The 6951-nt window shown below is 38.2% G+C and overlaps 1 pseudogene; it reads left to right on the top strand.

The window, feature by feature from the left end:
* Nucleotides 1-4301: 4301 nt before the first annotated feature.
* On the top strand, nucleotides 4302-4542 carry LOC122744470 (annotated as a pseudogene).
* The last annotated feature ends 2409 nt before the right edge of the window (nucleotides 4543-6951 follow it).

Here is a 6951-nt window from a genome sequence, read left to right as displayed (position 1 = left end):
AGGTCTTCCTGACTCCAAGCCTATTTCTTTATCCATTGAGCCACCTAGCTGCCTCTTCAAGAAGCATTAACCCCCAAGAAACAAAGAATAGAGCAGACCATGGATTTAAAGGAGAACTAGCTCTGGTAATCAAGAATCATGGAGAGAAGTGCAGGTCTTAGAAGCCCAACTGAGCAACCCATCAGGGTTGGATCCATATGGGGCTCCAAAGGGAGAGAAAGATTCAAGCGTTATGATGTGTTGGAGACTTGAGTTTCCCTGGCCACATGTGTTCCCCCTATGTACACCTCACTATCAGTATACTCCAGTTTTGTCCATTTTTACCACTATAACTTGGTATATTTATGGAAGAATGCATTCTGATATTGCAGGAGGAACATTGTTGTAGCTTCTTGCTGTCATTGTAATAAATGCCTTTGCCTTGAATCAATTTTGTCATATTAATCTCCTCTCTCTCTCTCTCTCTCTCTCTCTCTCTCTCTCTCTCTCTCTCTCTCTCTGTCACACACACACACACACACACACACACACACACACACACATATCCTCCCTCCATAGTCCATCCTCTTGCCTAGTCCTCAATCTAACTGTTTCCTTGTTAGACCCTAAACTGAAAAGCAGCTTGAAGAAGCACCCCCTATCTTAGAAAAATGAAAATCAATCAATGGATTATATTTATATTTATTGATTATTAATTATATATTAACTCTGTACATAACCCTATGTCTGGGGCCCAGAGTGATACATGGTTTAGATAAGACAACATCCATACCCTCATGAAGTTTATATCTAATAGGATATGTATGAGGCATACTTGCCCAAGAATAATATAAATATATGATAAATACATGAGAAAGGTAATATGTTAAGTTTAAGAAGCCAGAGTTTATTTCTGAATGGTGAAATCAAAAACGGCTTCATGGAGGAAGGAGCTTTGTTTAGTCTTTAAGGGATGAATTAGAATTTAATGGACAGAGGATATTATCGATATAATGAATACACAAGGGAGTGTTGGTGGAAAACCATGAGATGTTTATGGGGTGAAACTGATGGCAACGTCTACTGCCCTACCTTTCCAGTCTTCTTATATGTTATATAATCCTCTCTTCTCAGTTACTCCTCAGTCTAAAGCACCTGTCATCTTTGATGTTCTTTGATCAAGACACTCCATCTCCCAATATGGACATTTTTCACCATGTGTCTCCCATACAATGAATGCTTTTTCTACTCATCTCTGTCTCCTGGCTTCCTTAAAAGTCCCAGCTAAAATTCCACATTCTATTGGAAGCCTTTCCTGATCGTTCTCAATTCTAGTCCCTTATATCTATTGATTATTTTCAATTCATCCTATATACAACTTGTTTGTACATAGTTATTTGCATCTCTCTCTTGTTTGACTGTGACTTCTTTGAAGGAAGGAATAATCTTTTTGCCTTTCATTGTACTCCTAGTTCTTAGCACCATGCCTAGCACATAATGAGTGATTAATAAAAAAAAATATTGATAAAGCAGTGGTGGGATTTAGTAAGAGATAAGTCTAGAGAAGGATGAAGGAGCCAGATTATGGAGTCAGAAATATCAGGCATCACCTTGAACAACTCATTTGATGGAATGATTGATAAGTGAGATCTTTTACTCTATCTTTATAGGCCAAAACATAGTGATGTGTAAAAATAAACAAACAACCCTACATATTACCTGTAATCTTATATTCAGCATATAAATAGAATGATTCCAATGCATGTGCAGTTTCCTATCATTGAATTCTTTTCATTTGGGTTTTATTATTGCATTGTCCAGAAAGTGGTTAACAGGCTTCCAACACAGTTCCCACAACTTGCCATTGCTCTATTATATACCTTACATTCAAAAGAAGAATTTATATCCCTCATTTGGCAGAGAGCTGAAACACAAAGCCTTCCTATGGAAATCTAGCACATCATCATCTTTATTTATCTTCCAGGCTAACCTTGTATGGTGGGAAGCAGTTTTAATATTAGATTTCCCTTGTTTTGTTTTTTGCAAAGCCAGCTATATAGTGCAGCAAAGGATATTGCTGCTTGAATTAAAGATAAGCCATGGAAACTAAAGTAGAGTACAATGAATTGTACACCTTTGGAGACCAGATGTTAGCTGCTTTTCACATGCTTAGATGCATTAAAGTCAATTAATTTTCCAATCTCTGTTCTACAGTAGCAGTAATAGCTCACATTTCTAAAACCCATTAAGATTTACATAGCACTCTCCTTAACCAATCCCTAGAATAAGTACTACAAATCTTATCCCAAACTTACAGATAAAGAAACTGAGGCTTCAGGAATTTAAATAATTTGTTCAATACACATATACATTTTACAGACTTGAGAAATGTTAAACCACATGCAAATGAGAGCCAGTAAAGAATGAGGATGCAGAACATTTCTAGGTCAAATGATTGCAGAAAGTTCAAAATAACAAAGATGTTAGTAAAATCAAATGAGAAACAGAAAACTTAACTGCAATTTATAAAATGAACAACAAAACAGTTATATCAAGGGAGGTGACCACTAACTTCTTGGCAAAACTAGAAAATGACAGGGCTAGATAAGATCCAAAATTATTGGGTGAAATTAAATGTTTAACAGCAATACACAATTTACTACAAAAGAACTTTAGGAGCATTATTTTAGGAATACACCAGAATCTTTCTTAAAAGAAGGAATCATATGTCTGTTACCAAAAAAGGAGATCACCAGCAGCCAATTCAAATAATAATAACTAATTTTTACAAGGCATTTTAAAATTAATAGAAGTTAAGTGATTAACCTAAGGTTGTACAGCTAGTAAGTATCTGAGGCTGGATTTGAACTCAGCTTTTCCTGACTCTGGGTCCAGTGTTCTATGCATTGTGTTGCCTGTCAAGCTGCCTCATATATAAGTCAATTTAGTATGGTATACATTAAAAAAAATCAGCTATACAAGGACAGGATGAGGTTCATATCATTCTCATCATCCTGTTTGCCACCAGAGATTTACCAAAGAACCTTCTAGTGAACTTATAGAAAATGAACTTTTATATCCTAATATTTTTATTCAACTACAAGAATTATTTCATCCAACTGTCTTACCATTCACAAAATATTACTTATAAAATAATAATAGCAGTTTAGAGACTTCACAGAAGAGTTTCTTTTTGAACCCAATCAAATGAAATGAGAACGATTTTTCTTTAACAACTTTTAAGAATAACAAAACATGTAGATCAATTAATATTAACACAATGTTAGTTTGAATATATACTTCTTGACACTGTGAAATGGATGGACATCAATCCAGAAATTGTTCAAATAAAAACTTGTATATTGTTGATGAAAGACAGGGCTTATCACCATAAGGTAGCTATGAAGAGGTTAAAATAGCCTCATCCAAAAAGAAGAGGGTTGATAAATGTTTTCAGATAATACCATAAACAAGGTTAAAAAACAAAACAAAACGACAACAAAATACCCTACAGAAATGCTTTTGTAACAAATAGATCTTACTTCACAAAACAATAGTAAAGGCTGACTATGGGCATATATTGTGGATTTATCGAATATAGACAACAGTGTTTTTATCTCTACATGGAACCTGAGAAATGGTCAAAAAGCAGGGATGGAATACAAAGGTGTTCCATAGTTCATCCCCAAGAATTTATACAATTATATGTTCATAAAGACATGTTGAAAAAATTACCAACTCATGGGATTTGAATATAGCAATGGATGGGTTTATGACAGTGATTCAGAATCAAATCTTTACTCCCAGCAGATATAGGAAGACTATCTTGAAAGAACCCAGATCTATTGATTAATACAGATTATATAATAATGTAGCACAAACTGTGCAATATAAAACTGGAGATGCCAAAAAAATCTTAGCATATACCAGACAACATAGAATGATACAATCAGGTGTCTAGAATGATACACCAGAGGTTTGCCATATTTTATAAATTAAGACAACAAATTCCTATATATAAATGTACAGTCTCAATATTCTTGAGAATTTAAGAAAATAAATCATATTATGACTAGAGCATTATTACAGTTGAAACTTCTTACCAACAACTACCTAAATATGACATCTGTTTTAAAAAAAAAGTGATGTGTTTTTATTTTTAAATAAATGTCATTATGCCCAATACTCGTAGCTTCCAAATATCATGGAAAGAAAAAAAAACTATCAAGCTATAAATGCCTAGTACAAGAAATTAAGAGGATATCAGGACCAACCTCCCTCCTCCCAAGATGTAAGGTGGAGTGACTGAGGCCAAAAGCGAGATGTCAGTAGCCGTGGGTCCCTACAGACAGGCCCAGCCCACCTGCTTCGACTGAGTGAAGATGGGCTTCTTGATGGGCTGCGCCCTGGGCATGGCGGCCAGGGTGCTGTTCGGCACATTTTTGTGCCTCAGTATTGGGATGCGGGGCCGGGAGCTGATGGATGGAATTGGCAAAATCATGATGCAGAGCAGGGGGTAACTTCAGAACGTTTATGGCCATCAGAATGGGCATCTGCTGCTGACTGTGGTGTCTCCACCTCTTCCTAAGACCTCCGCGCACCTCCTTGTTTAATATAATAAAAGGCTTTGAGTAAAAAAAAACAACAAAAAAAGAGGATATGGGGGGCATCTGGGTGGCTCAGTGGATAGAGCACCTGCCCTGTATTCAGGAGGACCTGAATTCAAATCCAGCCTTAGACACTTGACACTTACTAGCTATGTGGCTCTGGGCAACTCACTTAACCCTCATTGCCCCACAAAAAAAGAGGATATCAGAATAGAATGAGGTAGAACATCTCTGTCATCTTATATAAGAATTAAAATGTACCTCTTTTAAGAGGTAGGGGTGTGAAGATGGTGGAGGAAAAGCAGTGAGCCCCCGAACTCATGACAGGATCACTCCAAAAAACATCCAAATAACACCATAGGAAAATGCCTGGAGCAGCAAAACTCACAGAAGAAATCATCATCTAACCAAGAATGGCTTGGAAGGTAAGAAGGAAGGAGCTGCTGTGCTAATACAGGAGTTGGGCCCAACCCCACAGTCACCCTGACACAGATCTAATCTTAGGAAGTCCTCACCGGAGAAGGAGACCCCCAGAGCCTCTGAATCAGCTGAAGCACCAGTGTCGTCTGGAACTAAGTTCACAGTATGGTGAGTGGGCTGAGCCCTGGGCAGGGGAGAGACTACAGGGGTCTATGCTGGTGCTAAGGCAAAACTTGGATTTTACACCCCTACTGAGAACCAGGTGGTAGGCTCGAGTAGAAGTGGCACAGGTGGGGGAGGGGCACAGGCTTGTCGGAGCTAACAACCACAACACACAAAGCTGGTTGATTGGCAAGTTGGTCTGGGGTCATCCAGGACCAGGAAACAGGCAGGGTGAGGGAATCTGATTCTCTTTAAATCATACCACCTGGGACTTCTTAAGCTTGGCTTACTGCAGCCTGGAAACAGTGCCCCACTTTAAGGAGCTAAAAGTCTAGTAAAAGAAAGGCAAGATGAGCCGACAGAGAAAGATGAGGACCATAGAAAGTTTCTTCAGTAACAAGGAAGACCAAGGGGCATACTCAGAGGAAGATGTCACCATCAGGGCCTCTGTATCTAAAGCTTCCAAGAAAAATACGAATTGGTCTCAGACCATAGACGTGCTCAAAAAGGATTTTGAAGATAAAATTAGAGAGGTAGAGGAAAAAATGAAAAGAGAAATGAGGGTGATGCAGGAAAGACATGAGAAAAAAGTCAACAGCTTGAAAAGTCAAATTGGCCAAATAGAAAAGGAGGTACAAAAGCTCTCTGATGAAAATAATTGCCTAAGAATTAGGACTGAACAAATGGAAGCCAGTGACTTTATGAGAAACCAAGACACAATAAAGCAAATCCAAATGAATAAAAAAAATAGAGGGCAATGTGAAATATCTTCTGGGAAAAACTGCCAACTGGGAAAATAGCTCCAGGAGAGATAATTTGAAAATTATTGGTCTACCTGAAAACCATGATCAAGGAAAGAGCTTAGACATCTTCCAAGATATTCTCAGGGAAAATTGCCCTGAAATTCTAGAAGAAGAAGCTAAAATAGAAATTGAAAGAATCCACTGATCACCTCCAGAAAGAGATTCCAAAAAGAAAACTCCTAGGAATATTATAACCAAATTTCAGAGCTCTCAGGTGAAGGAGAAAATATTGCAAGCTGCCAAAAAGAAAGAATTCAAGTACTGTGGAGCCCCAGTCAGGATAGCACAAGATTTAGCAGCTTCTACATTAAAGGATGGGAGGGCATGGAATATGATATTCCAAAGGGCAAAGGAAATGGGATTACAACCAAGAATCACCTACCCAGCAAAACTCAGCATTATCTTTTAGCGGAAAAAATGGGACTTTAATGAAAAAGAAGACTTTCAGATATATGTGATGAAAAGACCTGAACTGAATGGCAAATTTGACTTTCAAATACAAGACCCTAGAGAACCATAAAAAAAAAAAATTGGAGCTCTGGTACATACCTGGGGTCATACAGTGGGCAGCTGTCATGTGTCTGAGGCCAGGTTTTGACTGGGATCCCCCTGGATCCAGGGGTGATGATTTGTCCACTGTGTCACTTAACTAGATGGTAACATCTTTAGGGTTAAATTGAGGGGTGAAGGGAATGCACTGGGGGAGGGGGAAGGGCAGAGGTGAAATCCTACATGAAAGAAACAGGAAAAGGCTTATGGAGTGGGGGAAGAGATGGGAGAGGAGCAGGGCAGTAAATGAATTTTACACTCATCAGAAAAGGCTCAAAGACCTTAAACTCATCAGAGTTGGCTCAAGGAGAGACTAACACACACACACACACACACACACACACACACACACACACAACTGGGTGGAGTAATCTATTTAATCTGGGCAGTAAATGAGCCTAACATTCATCAGAATTGGCTCAAAGACCTCA

This window comes from Dromiciops gliroides, chromosome 2 (assembly GCF_019393635.1).
Source record: "Dromiciops gliroides isolate mDroGli1 chromosome 2, mDroGli1.pri, whole genome shotgun sequence".
NCBI lineage: Eukaryota > Metazoa > Chordata > Mammalia > Microbiotheria > Microbiotheriidae > Dromiciops > Dromiciops gliroides.
The sequence above is the reverse complement of the archived record's forward strand: the minus strand, read 5'-3'. Positions and strand labels throughout refer to the sequence as shown.